Raw genomic sequence first — 17654 nt, forward strand, 5'->3', positions numbered from 1 at the left:
AGGTGAAAGAGAGTCAATCAGTCTCCACCTTGACACTCAAGAGTTGGGTGGTACCAACCACAGCCAATCTCCCTCAAAACTAGTAGGAAAATTACCATTGTCCCACGGGTGACAGTCAACCCCCCAAGAAAAATGAAAGGTGAGGGGGAAAAGATAGATATATAAATAGCAATAAAAGATTGACTAAACAAATGAAATTATGTAAAAGAACCAATAATGAAGAGAAAACAGTTATGATCTGGGAGCATATGGAATGACTCCTTTCCTCCGTATCAGCACCACCCCACTGAAGTCTCCCAAAATGAAGGAGAGAGAGTACCAAGGTCTGACTGATTTTAAGTCTCTACAGGAAACATGTAGGGGAACAAACAGTGATGGTACAACACAAGGAAACATGAATGGCTATGACCTCCAATGGTGTATACAATAACACAGACAAGGTGGGAACATGCTGATCAACAAACAGTGCCACCCCTTCATGAACCTGTCCATCAAACAACCTGTCATTTCAGTATAAAAAAAAAACTGTCAAAAGATGACAGTATCAGTTGGTGTCAAGAATGCTTTCTGTAAGGAACATACACTGGATGATAAAAATCAATCAAGGCCTTAATGTTATTTAAGTTAGAAAACCTTGATAGTTCCACTGTATCAAAGTGGCCATTTTTACTGAGGTGGAAGAGATCTGGCTAGAAAACTCTTCTGTTTACAACCACCCTGTTTTTCTTTATTGGAAGGTCTGTTGACATACACGGATCCTGTATTAAGCAGATAGATCTTTGTAAGTTGAAGTAGATTTCACTTACAGTAGCCATGAATGGATAACTGTTCTTCACCTCAGGACTGAAGATGGACTTGAGCGGTCACAAGAATCTTGAGATGAAGAAGATGGATGTGGGTCATCACTGGAAGGAACAGTGGGGACAGAAACAGGAGTAGACATTGACTTGTCAACTCATTTATCAACAGAGGGCAAAAGATTCTTCATGTGGTGTGAAAAAGACTCTGACAGAGGAACGGAAATATCCATCTGCTTACACACTGTAGCAGTGAAGCATACTGCAGCAGTAGCATGTGTCCAACCATCTGCTTACACGCTGTAGCAGTGAAGCATACTGCAGCAGTAGCATGTGTCCAACCATCTGCTTACACGCTGTAGCAGTGAAGCATACTGCAGCAGTAGCATGTGTCCAACCATCTGCATATACACTGTAGCAGTGAAGCATACTCAGTGATGTCGAGAAAAACCCACTTGTAGAGAAATATATATGCGAAAACAGCTCGTTTGGATTGAGAAAATATTTTACGTAGAAGAGCAAACAACGTTTAGCAGTGAAGTGAAGCGTACTGCAGCAGCATGTGTCCAACCATCTGCTTACACACTGTAGCAGTGAAACATACTGCAGTAGCATGTGTCCAACCATATGCTTACACACTGTAGTAGTGAAACATACTGCACTAGCATGTGTCCAAGATGCATTAGGGGGTAATAACATCTGAGTCTTGGGGTATGAAATTTTATTGACAGTTTTCAAGCCCCATACCTATTTCTCCTCCACCCACTTAAGGCAAGTACAAAAATGTGAATCATTACAGTAGATCCAGGTTTGGACGACCCCCGCTGTCGCCGACCACCCGGTGTTTCCGACCATATTTCTGCCAACGGACAGCTTTCAATGTTATTTTCCCCGTAGTGACCAACCACCCGCTGGATGCGACCAGTGACCACCCGTGTGTGATCAAAAACTGGTCGTTTGGTCGCTTAAATGCTGGTCTTAACGATCATTTCATAATACCTCACGTCTGATAACTGACAGTTTTGTCCAATGTACTGATGTAAAATATTGCTAAACAAACAAAACCACACCACACGCCAGCTTTTCATTGATAATTGCTGAACAAACATGTCGCATCCAATTAGCAGACCAAATCATACCAAAAATGATCAGTTGGTCGCTTAAATGCTGGTCTTAACGGTCATTTCATAATACCTCACGTCTGATAACTGACAGTTTTGTCCAATGTACTGATGTAAAATATTGCTAAACAAACAAAACCGCACCACATGCCAGCTTTTCATTGATAATTGCTGAACAAACATGTCGCATCCAATTAGTAGATTAGTAGACCAAATCATACCAAAAATGATCAGTTCGGTTAAGGTATAAATAGGAGGCATATATTTATTAAAAATCAGTTTCAATTTGACTCTTTTGCTCTACACATATTCAAAACGTCTTTATCTTCATTCTGAAGTCATGGCTGATTGTCGAAAACGCAAAGTGCTTTCACTAGAAGATCGTGTGAAAGTTGTTTGAAGGCAGCAAGAGCTGCAGAAAAATTGCAGAATCCATGAACGTTGGAAAGACACAAATACAGAGCATAGTAAATGACAAAGAAAAAATAATATCACTGTGGCAAAATGGTGCTAACACTGGCCAAAAATATCAGAAAGGATGGAAAACAGTCTACACGGAGCTGAACGAAAGAGTGTGGGACTGGTTTTGTGCCGCACGTGCCAAAAACCACCCTGTTACTAGTGTAGCCTTGAAGGAATATGCACTGATGAAAGCCACAGAAATGAATCTGGATGACTTCACTGCCTCCAATGGTAATTATTTAGGCCTATAAATTTCCAGCTTGATAACCCAAAATGTTTTAATATGCATTCACTTTTGTTTTACTTGACTTGAATAAGTTTAAGTTACTTTCATAAATTTTAGCGCGTGTTTTGTTTTCTATATTACAGGCTGGCTAGAGGCTTTCCAAAAACGCAACAATCTGTCCATGAAAGTGTTGAATGGAGAAGCAGCAGGCGTGAATCCTGCAACAGTCGATGACTGGAACAAGCGCCTGGCAGCTATTACCGAGGGCTCTGAGGTTGAAGGATATCTTCAACGCAGATGAGACGGGCTGTTCTATAGAGCCCTACCCACCCGTTCACTTGTCAAGAAGGGGACACTTGCAGTGGGGCAAAATTCAAGGAGCTGCTCACCATTTTACTCGCATGCAGTGCCTCCTCCGAAGCTGACCCCATTAGTGATCGGAAATCTGCCAAGCCCAGCTGTTTTGGCAGCCTGTCAACATCATCGCTTCCCATAATATATAAACACAATAAGAAGGCGTGGATGACCAGCACTATCTTCAGGGATTGGCTCACAACTATCAACAATAAAATGAAGCTGCAGAAGAGGAAAATCCTTATGTTTGTGGACAACTGCCCCGCTCACCCCGCCATCACCCTGTCAAATGTCAAGCTGCATTTCCTGCCTCCGAACACGACATCAAAGCTACAGCCATGCAACGCAGGAATCATCCGTGCTTTCAAAGGCATTACAGGAAGCGGCTTGTGAGGCATGTGCTGTTCCAAATGAATGAAACAGACCTTGCAACAGACATCGCGATCTGTGAACATTCTGGACATGGTGTACTGGTGTAAACAAGCATGGGATTGTATTACCGCTGAGACAGTGATCAACTGTTTTCGGAAGTGTGGTTTTGTAGCTTTTGCTCCAGCCACAGAGGACACACCACAACTGGAGCTACCCACAGCAGATCCAGACTTTGAGCATGTCCTGGGTGGTACATCCTGGGAGGATTTCACTGACTGCGACAGTGACATAGTCAGCACCGTCCAGTTTGGAGACAACTGGCAGAAGGAGCTCGATGAAGCAGCTGCTGGTGAGCACCAGGAGCCAGAGCAGGAGCAACAAGACCAGGAAACTGGAGACGACTTTGTTCCAGGCAACAAGGAGATGGCTAGATGCCTGGAGTATCTTTGAAAGTGCGCAGTGGCCCAGAACAACGCAGAACTTTTGAATATTGTTCAGAGTGGACAGAAGTCAGTGACCGTGTTGGCTCAGCAGACCAGAAAAAAACAGTTGTGCATTCAGGACTTTTTCAAACTGTAAATAAAGTTAATAGAGTCTACATGTATTGTAAAATTGTTTTTGTACATATTGCTGTTAGTTTGTTTTTTCCTTTTTTGCTAAGAAAAAAAAATATAAGAAGAAACAAATGAAAAGCCTTTCTTTGTTTTCTTTGTTAACTTCAAAATATGTACAAATAAAAAACAACAACATGCAAACAATGGGCTCCTGCAATAACAGACCACCTGCTGTTTAAGACCACTATTGCTCTGCAGAAGGGGTGGTCTTAAATACCAGGATCTACTGTATATTTAATGCACTAAGGGCCCAGTTGGCAATAAAAGAACCACAACACAATGTCTTTGAATAACCAAACTGCTGACACTGAAAACACTGCAGAAAGTAAGAAATATATGGCCCTACCTTATAACTATGATAACTGGCTTTGATAGAGGTAGCGGACATCTAGGTGTAAATGTCAAACTAAAAACATTGGTAGGCAACATAATTCCATCTTTAAGAGTAGATATGTTGCTCTGCAGAAGTTCTTTGACAAGAGAAACCACTGAGGATCTCTGAATCATGAATGTTTTTTTGAAATTACTCTCAATAATAACTCCTCATGAAAAATTCAAAGTAGCCTCAATGGATATATCCCCCATGGCCCGAGAACTCGGGAGAAATTTAGTGTATTTTGGTCAAGATGTTTCCACCAAGACATCCCCAGAATGTAGCTTCTTGAATGATCCTGGAGAGCCAGCAAGCCCCTTTATTGCTTTCTCAATAAAAATGGAGACATTTTTTCCTATAGGTTTTTCTGACAAGGAAGGCAAAATGAAGAAAATGTAGTACTGGATGAATAAGAGTTGAAGATTGCTGGTCTGAGTCTTCAAGATGTAGTAACTTACCACTGAGCTGTATTTTTACTGTTTTATTTATTTACTTTTTGGATAGGAGGATTCATAATGAAAGGGGAATCATTCAGTTCCCACCGACCCCAATCCACCTTGGACTCCTGCAAGGAGATGCACTGCAATGCCAAAAAAGGACATGCAGCAACACCAGAGCTTCATGAACACCATTCCTAAACATTAGCATCAGACAAAATGTCTAAAACACCTACTGAAAATTCCCAACAGTGGTACTCGATTGACCCAGGGAGGACCATCCCAATGGTACCTGTCTACAAGATTTCAAGGCCAAAGAGATGTGTTGCAGTGCTCCATATACCACTCAGCCAATAAAATCCTATCCTCCACTTCACGGATCACCATTCATGTTGCATATTCAGATTCCAGGTAAACTGAACACAGAGAACCTTTCATGGAGGTCCCCTCACCTTGTCCACGAACCTATTTCTAAGGGACATAGTATGTTACATGAAAGTATGTTTCAAGTTTCATTACAATGTTGTGGTCCATGTTGTCCACATACAAAAATTCTTTCTAGGAGCATGAATGGAAACAACAAAATCTGAATTATAACAGAAAAGTTCTCAATAAGTTGATATACACTCTGCACTCAATGTTGAATTATATAGGTATTAATAGCACATTAGAGACCACTGTTCATTCTTCATTATTAAAAAAAATTGGAGTTAATTTTTAGCTCGGATTAAAAAATATTGCACTTGTTAACAAATATATTATCAAACCTTTGTTCAAAACCAGAAAGAAATCACTGTGTACAGTCTTGGTTCTCTTATTACATGTGTAACATCAGCATGAACAAGACTGGTAAGAACTTACAATACAGTTTGTTTTCATACTACGAGTGTGACATCAACATGAACAAGACTGGTAAGAACTTACAATACAGTTTGTTTCATACTACGAGTGTGACATCAAAATGAATAAGACTGGTAAGAACTTACAATACAGTTTGTTATACTACAGATGTGACATCAACATGAACAAGACGGGAGAACTTACAATACAGTTTGTTATCATACTACAGATGTAACATCAGCATGAACAAGACTGGTAAGAACTTACAGTACAGTTTGTTTTCATACTACGAGTGTGACATCAAAATGAACAAGACTGGTACGAACTTACAATACAGTTTGTTATCATACTACAGATGTGACATCAACATGAACAAGACAGAGGAGAACTTACAATACAGTTTGTTAGAATACTACGAGTGTGACATCAACATGAACAAGACTGGTAAGAACTTACAATACAGTTTGTTATCATACTACAGATGTGACATCAACATGAACAAGACTGGTAAGAACTTACAATACAGTTTGTTATCATACTACATATGTGACATCAACATGAACAAGACTGGTAAGAACTTACAATACAGTTTGTTATCATACTACAGATGTGACATCAACATGAACAAGACTGGTAAGAACTTACAATACAGTTTGTTATCATACTACATATGTGACATCAACATGAACAAGACTGGTAAGAACTTACAGTACAGTTTGTTATCATACTACGAGTGTGACATCAAAACAAACAAGACTGGTAAGAACTTACAATACAGTTTGTTATACTACAGATGTGACATCAACATGAACAAGACTGGTAAGAACTTACAATACAGTTTGTTATCATAATACATATGTGACATCAACATGAACAAGACTGGTAGGAACTTACAGTACAGTTTGTTATCATACTATGAGTGTGACATCAAAACAAACAAGACTGGTAAGAACTTACAATACAGTTTGTTATCATACTACATATGTGACATCAACATGAACAAGACTGGTAAGAACTTACAGTACAGTTTGTTATCATACTACGAGTGTGACATCAAAACAAACAAGACTGGTAAGAACTTACAATACAGTTTGTTTTTATACTACGAGTGTGACATCAATATGAGCAAGACTGGTAAGAACTTACAATACAGTTTGTTAGAATACTACGAGTGTGACATCAACATGAACAAGACTGGTAAGAACTTACAATACAGTTTGTTTTCATACTACGAGTGTGACATCAACATGAACAAGACTGGTAAGAACTTACAATACAGTTTGTTTCATACTACGAGTGTGACATCAAAATGAATAAGACTGGTAAGAACTTACAATACAATTTGTTATACTACAGATGTGACATCAACATGAACAAGACGGGAGAACTTACAATACAGTTTGTTATCATACTACAGATGTAACATCAGCATGAACAAGACTGGTAAGAACTTACAGTACAGTTTGTTTTCATACTACGAGTGTGACATCAAAATGAACAAGACTGGTACGAACTTACAATACAGTTTGTTATACTACAGATGTGACATCAACATGAACAAGACAGAGGAGAACTTACAATACAGTTTGTTAGAATACTACGAGTGTGACATCAACATGAACAAGACTGGTAAGAACTTACAATACAGTTTGTTATCATACTACAGATGTGACATCAACATGAACAAGACTGGTAAGAACTTACAATACAGTTTGTTATCATACTACAGATGTGACATCAACATGAACAAGACTGGTAAGAACTTACAATACAGTTTGTTATCACACTACAGATGTGACATCAACATGAACAAGACTGGGGAGCACTTACAGTACAGTTTGTTTTCATACTACGAGTGTGACATCAAAATAAACAAGACTGGTAAGAACTTACAATACAATTTGTTATCATACTACAGATGTGACATCAACATGAGCAAGACTGGTAAGAACTTACAGTACAGTTTGTTATCATACTACGAGTGTGACATCAAAACAAACAAGACTAGTAAGAACTTACAATACAGTTTGTTAGAATACTACGAGTGTGACATCAACATGAACAAGACTGGTAAGAACTTACAGTACAGTTTGTTATCATACTACGAGTGTGATATCAAAATAAACAAGACTAGTAAGAACTTACAATACAGTTTGTTAGAATACTACGAGTGTGACATCAACATGAACAAGACTGGTAAGAACTTACAATACAGTTTGTTTTCATACTACGAGTGTGACATCAACATGAACAAGACTGGTAAGAACTTACAATACAGTTTGTTATCATACTACAGATGTGACATCAACATGAACAAGACTGGTAAGAACTTACAATACAGTTTGTTAGAATACTACGAGTGTGACATCAACATGAACAAGTCTGGTGAGAACTTACAATACAGTTTGTTATCATACTACAGATGTGACATCAACATGAACAAGACTGGTAAGAACTTACAATACAGTTTGTTATCATACTACAGATGTGACATCAACATGAACAAGACTGGTAAGAACTTACAATACAGTTTGTTATCATACTACAGATGTGACATCAACATGAACAAGACTGGTAAGAACTTACAATACAGTTTGTTAGAATACTACGAGTGTGACATCAATATGAGCAAGACTGGGAAGAACTTACAATACAGTTTGTTATCATACTACAGATGTGACATCAACATGAACAAGACTGGTAAGAACTTACAGTACAGTTTGTTATCATACTACGAGTGTGACATCAAAACAAACAAGACTGGTAAGAACTTACAATACAGTTTGTTATCATACTACGAGTGTGACATCAACATGAACAAGACTGGTAAGAACTTACAATACAGTTTGTTATCATACTACGAGTGTGACATCAACATGAACAAGACGTAAGAACATACAATACAGTTTGTTATCATACTACAGATGTGACATCAACATGAACAAGACTGGAAAGAACTTACAGTACAGTTTGTTACCATACTACAGATGTGACATCAACATGAGCAAGACTGGGAAGAACTTACAATACCGTTTGTTATCATACTACAGATGTGACATCAACATGAACAAGACTGGGAAGAACTTACAATACAGTTTGTTATCATAATACATATGTGACATCAACATGAACAAGACTGGTAGGAACTTACAGTACAGTTTGTTATCATACTATGAGTGTGACATCAAAACAAACAAGACTGGTAAGAACTTACAATACAGTTTGTTATCATACTACATATGTGACATCAACATGAACAAGACTGGTAAGAACTTACAGTACAGTTTGTTATCATACTACGAGTGTGACATCAAAACAAACAAGACTGGTAAGAACTTACAATACAGTTTGTTTTTATACTACGAGTGTGACATCAATATGAGCAAGACTGGGAAGAACTTACAATACAGTTTGTTATCACACTACAGATGTGACATCAACATGAACAAGACTGGGGAGCACTTACAGTACAGTTTGTTTTCATACTACGAGTGTGACATCAAAATAAACAAGACTGGTAAGAACTTACAATACAGTTTGTTATCATACTACAGATGTGACATCAACATGAACAAGACTGGTAAGAACTTACAGTACAGTTTGTTATCATACTACGAGTGTGACATCAAAACAAACAAGACTGGTAAGAACTTACAATACAGTTTGTTAGAATACTACGAGTGTGACATCAACATGAACAAGACTGGTAAGAACTTACAATACAGTTTGTTAGAATACTACGAGTGTGACATCAACATGAACAAGACTGGTAAGAACTTACAATACAGTTTGTTTTCATACTACGAGTGTGACATCAACATGAACAAGTCTGGTGAGAACTTACAATACAGTTTGTTATCATACTACAGATGTGACATCAACATGAACAAGACTGGTAAGAACTTACAATACAGTTTGTTTTCATACTACGAGTGTGACATCAACATGAACAAGACGTAAGAACTTACAATACAGTTTATTTTCATACTACAAATGTGACATCAACATGAACAAGACTGGGAAGAACTTACAGTACAGTTTGTTATCATACTACGAGTGTGACATCAACATGAACAAGACTGGTAAGAACTTACAATACAGTTTGTTATCATACTACAGATGTGACATCAACATGAACAAGACTGGTAAGAACTTACAATACAGTTTGTTTTCATACTACGAGTGTGACATCAATATGAGCAAGACTGGAAAGAACTTACAATACAGTTTGTTATCACACTACAGATGTGACATCAACATGAACAAGACTGGGGAGCACTTACAGTACAGTTTGTTTTCATACTACGAGTGTGACATCAAAATAAACAAGACTGGTAAGAACTTACAATACAATTTGTTATCATACTACAGATGTGACATCAACATGAGCAAGACTGGTAAGAACTTACAGTACAGTTTGTTATCATACTACGAGTGTGACATCAAAACAAACAAGACTAGTAAGAACTTACAATACAGTTTGTTAGAATACTACGAGTGTGACATCAACATGAACAAGACTGGTAAGAACTTACAGTACAGTTTGTTATCATACTACGAGTGTGATATCAAAATAAACAAGACTAGTAAGAACTTACAATACAGTTTGTTAGAATACTACGAGTGTGACATCAACATGAACAAGACTGGTAAGAACTTACAATACAGTTTGTTTTCATACTACGAGTGTGACATCAACATGAACAAGACTGGTAAGAACTTACAATACAGTTTGTTATCATACTACAGATGTGACATCAACATGAACAAGACTGGTAAGAACTTACAATACAGTTTGTTAGAATACTACGAGTGTGACATCAACATGAACAAGTCTGGTGAGAACTTACAATACAGTTTGTTATCATACTACAGATGTGACATCAACATGAACAAGACTGGTAAGAACTTACAATACAGTTTGTTATCATACTACAGATGTGACATCAACATGAACAAGACTGGTAAGAACTTACAATACAGTTTGTTATCATACTACAGATGTGACATCAACATGAACAAGACTGGTAAGAACTTACAATACAGTTTGTTAGAATACTACGAGTGTGACATCAATATGAGCAAGACTGGGAAGAACTTACAATACAGTTTGTTATCATACTACAGATGTGACATCAACATGAACAAGACTGGTAAGAACTTACAGTACAGTTTGTTATCATACTACGAGTGTGACATCAAAACAAACAAGACTGGTAAGAACTTACAATACAGTTTGTTATCATACTACGAGTGTGACATCAACATGAACAAGACTGGTAAGAACTTACAATACAGTTTGTTATCATACTACGAGTGTGACATCAACATGAACAAGACGTAAGAACATACAATACAGTTTGTTATCATACTACAGATGTGACATCAACATGAACAAGACTGGAAAGAACTTACAGTACAGTTTGTTACCATACTACAGATGTGACATCAACATGAGCAAGACTGGGAAGAACTTACAATACCGTTTGTTATCATACTACAGATGTGACATCAACATGAACAAGACTGGGAAGAACTTACAATACAGTTTGTTATCATACTACAGATGTGACATCAACATGAACAAGACTGGCAAGAACTTACACTATAGTTTGTTATCATACTACAGATGTGACATCAACATGAACAAGACTGGTGAGAACTTGCAGTACAGTTTGTTATCACACTAAAGGTGCAACATCAGATGAAGACTGGTAAGGATTTATAGTACAGTTTGTTATCACACTAAAGGTGCGACTTCAACATGAACAAGACTGGTGGCAACTTGTTGTACACTTTATTATCATACTACTGATGTGACATCAATATGAAGATTGGTAAGAACCCTCTGTATAGTTTGTTATTTTACTGAATACATGAATAATATCAAATTAAAGATATGCAAGATTTCACTGTCCATTTAGTTCTTTTCTACTTGAGATTCATTGTATAAAGGTTTTTAAGCAACATCGCACATTGTGACATTATATTTCTTGCCTGGATAGTTGAACACAATCAATTAATTATGAACTTAAAATAACTCTTGTGAAAAAGTTGGTTTCAATTAAGAGAAATTTGATTTGTGTGGATGTTGGAGAAGACAGTAAAAATGTATAATAGAAAACACTCAAATACTAAATAAAGAAACAAACATAAACAAATGCAAAATTAAAGAAGCCTTACTTATACAACAACTTAAACCCAAAATAACGAATATAAAGGAACGCCTTTATATTAATATAATAAAATAAATAAAATTATATATTCAAACATCTAACACCACCCTCTACATTCCAACAGTCAGTTACATAACCCCTTTCAAACATGTGGTCAGCTTCCGGTCAGTTACCTCTTTCTTTGTGAACCTTACGATGCCGAAGAAGGTCGAAACGTTGTTCGCTCTTCTATGTAAAATATTTTCTCAACCCAAACGAGCCGTTTTTGCATAGATATTTCTCTACAAGTGGGTTTTCTCAACATCACTGAAAGCATAGCACTATTGCAATACTCTTTTTGTATTATTTATACTACTGAAATAAATTATTGTGATGCATAATGAAGTAACACACTATCTACATTTACTGATTATACTCTAGTGCTAATTCAGAATATCCCCTTTATTCATAAGGTCTTAGACAAATTTTTAGAACAGGTGAGAACTCAGAATATGCATCTAAACATTTAATAAGTCGCAAAATAATGCACGAGTCGGTACTTAACAAAATATGTACATTTATTTAATGTTTTATAATCAGACTATTAATAACCACTCCTTGATTTCTAAATTTCATCTGGGCTTACTGTAGTTCAAATAATTTTATAAAAAATACATAACACGGAAATCATGTTACAATTCTACTTTCTTATTAATGACACAGTAACTTCAAGGAAGCACCACATACGACACTAAATTCTGTAAATGCCACTTAAAAGTTAAACTATTCATTAAGAATTTACCTGCCGTTTACTAATAACATTAACGGTGAATTTAACAGTACATGAACAGCCTCCAAACTTATTAGCAGTGTTGTAAAGTGTCCAAAAACAAAAATACCGAGCATAAAGTTATAAATATATTTGACTCTGTGTTAGGCCTAAGAAAGTTAAATCTTTAACTTAAGAAGTATCGAATTTTCTAAATTAGTTTTAAAAAAGCAATAAATACGTTTTTTATGTATTCTTCACACAATTATTTGTTTTAATAACCTGAAACTAAATCTACAATTATGATATGTTAATACTTACAAGGTACTGCAATTTGCAAATTAAACAAACTATTTGTATAATAAATTTCAAAGTTTCCCAAGTCTCAGCGCGTGGTCATGGATGCTAAGCGCCTTGTGTACGTCGACAACATTGGCAATTTAGTTTGCTCTTTACTCTCCCTGTTTATTATTAAAGCTGAAAAATATATAGTGCTTTTAGAAAAAATAAGATGCATTTTAATACGTAACAATACAGCTTTTACTTCTGTTTGTAAATTCAAGGTATGAACTCTTAAGTACTTTGTCTTATAATTAAAGTTATTGAATAAACATTAGGGGGAAGAAATTTCTAACTATATCTGTAATAGCCTAAGAAGATAGGGATCACGCATATTCCTGTCTTGTAACGTCACTTCCTGAAACATGAGCCAAAGTTGCAGCACCCCATCGAGGTCAGCAAACAGCAATACTACGAAGCAATGTCTAAGAGGTCCGTGTAAAGGTATCTCAATGCTCTCTTTCGTGAATCACTCAACACTGGAGGGCGAATTGTGTAATTCCCAATTGATTTTGGTTTTTTTATTTTACATTCACTAATTATTATACGTCTACAAAAATTAATATATTTTTTTTATAAAAGACATCAGCATATCATGACATTAATCAAAGTTGTAATAAATGTGTATTAGACGTATGAATCAATACTCTAACGAGCAATTCTAAATATGTATATTAAATATTATTTATGCTCTTATTACATTTTATTTTTTATTTCAGACACTAATAATAACTTGTTCTATCAGATATTGGTTATTTACCTTTCTCATACATTTCGCTCGTGTAAAATTAAATTATAAGAAAAATAAGCACCGTAAATGAAAAAGATGGCCTCATGGTAAATAATATTTGGCTTCATTCATAAGTAATATACATTTGGATTTACGACTAATGTTCTCCTATTTTATATTGTTATTCAATATCTCACTGACCGTTTTCTTATACTTTTTAAGGGTAATTAGTTAAAAATAAAAAGATAATATTTAGATAAATTAACCATTTCGATAAATGGAATAAACTGTCTCTTCCTCTCCACGTGACCCGGCATGGCCAGGTGGTTAAGGCACTCGACTCGTAATCTGAGGATCGCGGGTTTGAATCCCCGTCACACCAAACATGCGCTCCCTTCAGTCGTGGAGGCGTTATAAAGTGACGGTCAATCTCACCATTCGTTGGTAAAATTGCTACCCAAGAGTTGGCGGTGGGTGGTGATGACTAGCTGCCTTCCCTCTTGTCTTACAATGCTAATTAGGGACGGCTAGCGCAGATAGCCCTCGAGTAGCTTTGCGCTAAATTCAAAACAAAACAAACCAAACCCTCTCTACGTAACGCAATACCGCTATATCTTCAATTATGAAAATATAAAGAAAGAATCAGAACTTCGGTCGTTGTAAAACCACAGGTAAAAAGCGAGTATCAAATTGGAGATAAGCTTCTGATACTGATAAATATATTTCCACAGTACAAAAATGTTGCGATAGGTGAGTGAGATGAATAATTTGCTTTGGAGCTGGAATCCATTAAGATCGTTGATAAACAAATAAACCAAACTGACAACAAAATTGGGACAGCCAATACTGACTCCAAATATGATTAAGTAAACGAAGGTGTTTCATCCCAACTAAAATATTTCATAGCTAAACTTGTTATAGTAAAACTATACAGAACTGGACTAATGTCTGTAAATAGATAGGACAAGAATGAATGTGTGGACGTTGAGGTCGACAAGGAAATTGAAGACATGACTGCTTCAGAAGAAGAATATAAACATTTCCGTTTATATCTCATCCTTGGTTGGAAAGTAAAGGAGCTATTCGATCTAATTTGTGGTCATTCACAGGATAGTCATGAATCCGACGAAATCTGATAAAAACCAGTGTGTTAAGAAGATAGTATTGAAACTCTCCATGACTTTATCGAGAACAAGTTGGATTTGGCCAGGAATAAAGTGAAACAGAGAATTTTCTGCACGTTCTGACCAGTTATGCTCTAGTTCATCATGTTTGGGATATGTCGTGGTTATACGACATGGAAAAGAAGAAGAAATAAAGATACACTTCCACAATCGAGTAGACTATTTGAAATGATGAACGAAACAGTGCACTGGTTTTCTTGCAGATCTTATACAATACGACATTCCTTTTCACCTAATGCTCAACAGGCGCAACCATCTAACAATCCTTTTATGGGTAAAACTTCCATGTGCCGACACTTAGAAATCCATAGTACTTCGGCCTTGTTTGTTTTTGAACTTCTCGTGAAGCTACACGAAGGCTATCTACGCTAGCCATTCCTAATTAAGCAGTGTTAGACTAGAGGGAAGACAGCTAGTAATCAGCATCTATTGCCAACTCTTTTACCAACAAAAAGTAGGATTGGCCTTAAATTATAACGCCTCTACGGCTGAAAGGGCGAGCGTGTTTGATATGAACCCGCAATCCTTAGATTATGAGTCAAGCACCCTAACCACCTGACCATTTCGGGCCTTCATACAATAGTATGAGTTAGGACTTTTACTCGTCTCTAAATGCTACTTTGGAATAATCGGTGACGAATACATCGTTCAATTCTGGTACATTCAACAAAAAATGTTGAGAATGTCGGGTCTAAAACAAAATTATCTTCTTTCTTGTCCTGTAAAAATCTAACAGAAAAAAATTCCCTTGCACAGCAGCAGACAGTTAAGTCACAGCAGAAATGAAGTCCAGCCAGTAGGTAGTTTTTTTAAATACTAAAATAAAGATTTGCTTTATTTGTTCACTAGCGCGTTTTTTGGTTTTTTACGTGTTAGATTTATTATATGAAGTGTATTTCGTAGATACTTGTCAACTTATCTGTCAGAGGGCCTGACATGGCCAGGTGGGTCAATGCGTTCGACTCGTAATTCGAATGTCGTGGGTTCGAATCCCCGTCGCACCAAACATGCTCGCCCTTTCAGCCGTAAAGGCGTTATAATGTGACGGTCAATCCCACTATTCGTTGGTAAGAGTAGCTCAAGAGTTGGCGGTGGGTGTTGATAACTAGCTGCCTTCCCTCTAATCTTACACTGCAAAATAAGGGACATTTCAAACTTAACATTAAAACGCCTTACGAGTAAGTGAAAACGAGGATTGCTTGTATTGTCTGTTGGAAAATTGGCTCTTTCAGTCAAAGGTCCTTGTTTTAAACCCCAGTCCAAGTTTCTTTTCACTTACAATTATGTATTACGAACATCTGGTTCGGTCCAGTGATCAACTGAAAGATGCTCAGACAAAATATGCGAATTTAAACAAATTATCCAATGGATTATGATTAGTGCAGAAAGACCATCATAGCAAAAAGTGGTTCCGTCAGCCCAACGACGAAAATATACTGACCACAGTGGGATTTCTTATGCCTACAAGAGAGCTTATTATGCTGAAAATGAGAAGAAACCAGTAGACAGAAGCAACGACTCCTTAATTTCCAAAACTTTCTAATGGCTAATTTTGTAGATATTAAGAAGACAATAGAGAGAGAGACCAAAATAGTGCTTCTATTGAGTTGGGTTTCGGAGATTAATAGTGAATTGGAGTAAATCTTGTGAATTTATGCTATGAATGTAAAGGTCTAGAAACATTGGTCACTACAGAAGTATTGTGTCAGAGTTCATCTGAGTTGGTTGCTTTGTTTGTTTGAATTTAGCGCAAAGCTACACGAGGGCTATCTGCGCGAGATGGTTGCCATCGATGTACTTGGTCTTTTCTTCTGCAGCGTAACAATGGAAACAGATAAATTATGGTTACGACGAACTTTTCACCAAATGCCCAGAAGCACGTGCTTTCCTTGAACAGTAAGCAGAAACTATAACAAAGTAATCCCTTGAATTTATTTATTTCAATAATCGGGGTACTTGTAAATCTTTACTCAAGTTAAAGTTGGAACTTCGAGTTTCCTTATTTTTTTTTTAGAAATGTGTCAAATTCTTGGAATAAAAAAATCCAGGACAATAGACCACCAATTTTCTGATAGCATGTTGAAGAGATACAGCCATACATTGTTAAATAAACTGGTCACTTACATGGACTAACACCAGAAAACGTAGGATAAAGTTCTTACGCTGTTACTCATGGGGTGGCCCCGCCCAAATGGTTAGGGCGCTTGACTCGCAATATGAGGGTCGCGGGTTCGAATCCCCGTCACACCAAACATGTTTCAGCTGTGGGAGAGTTATAATGTCAACCCCACTATTCGTTGGTACTGGATATCCTAAGAGTTGGCACTGGGTGGTGATGACTAACTCTTCCCTCTAATCTTACAGTTAAATTAGGGACTGCTAGCGCAGATAGCCCTCTTGTACATTTGTGCGGAATTAAAAAGAAGAAAGAACACTTATGGGTTAGTGAACAGCTGTATATTACACTACAAGTAACGCACCATCATCAAAAAAGCTGGAAAGAGAACCTAGTATCATTGGACCTTTTGTACTCTTATCTGAAGAATAATAATTCAGAAAAGCCTTACACATAATAAGTAGATATGAAGGAACATCACTTATACCATATATGACATGACCTTACCCAGGAACACCAAGCCAGACAGTGAAAAAATAAAAAGTTACTATGATGTTAACGATGAATAGACCGGATTCCATCGAGATTACTACAATCCCCACCACAAGAGAGGACAAACTCCAAAGTTAGGTAGCTATTGGACTGAAATGAACCAAATGATCTTTAGAGAATCCAGAAAATAAACAATTCAAGTCAAAGGTTAGCCACAGTGATATTTTTGAAAATGTGTCATTGAGAGAGCAATCAATTGGAGAATTCTAAAGA

At 36.8% G+C, this 17654-nt stretch overlaps 1 protein-coding gene across 4 annotated transcripts in view; it reads right to left on the reverse strand.

Moving 5' to 3' along the window:
* LOC143251875 (forkhead box protein N3-like) overlaps positions 1–12903 on the reverse strand; it is a 100676-nt gene extending 87773 nt beyond the window's left edge. For all 4 annotated transcript variants that reach the window (XM_076503184.1, XM_076503186.1, XM_076503187.1 and 1 more), the window contains exon 1: positions 12842–12903. The gene's annotated coding sequence lies outside the window, so the exon portion shown is untranslated. The remainder of the gene's footprint in view (positions 1–12841) is intronic.
* Positions 12904–17654: the final 4751 nt, after the last annotated feature.

This window comes from Tachypleus tridentatus, chromosome 6 (assembly GCF_004210375.1).
Source record: "Tachypleus tridentatus isolate NWPU-2018 chromosome 6, ASM421037v1, whole genome shotgun sequence".
Lineage (NCBI taxonomy): Eukaryota > Metazoa > Arthropoda > Merostomata > Xiphosura > Limulidae > Tachypleus > Tachypleus tridentatus.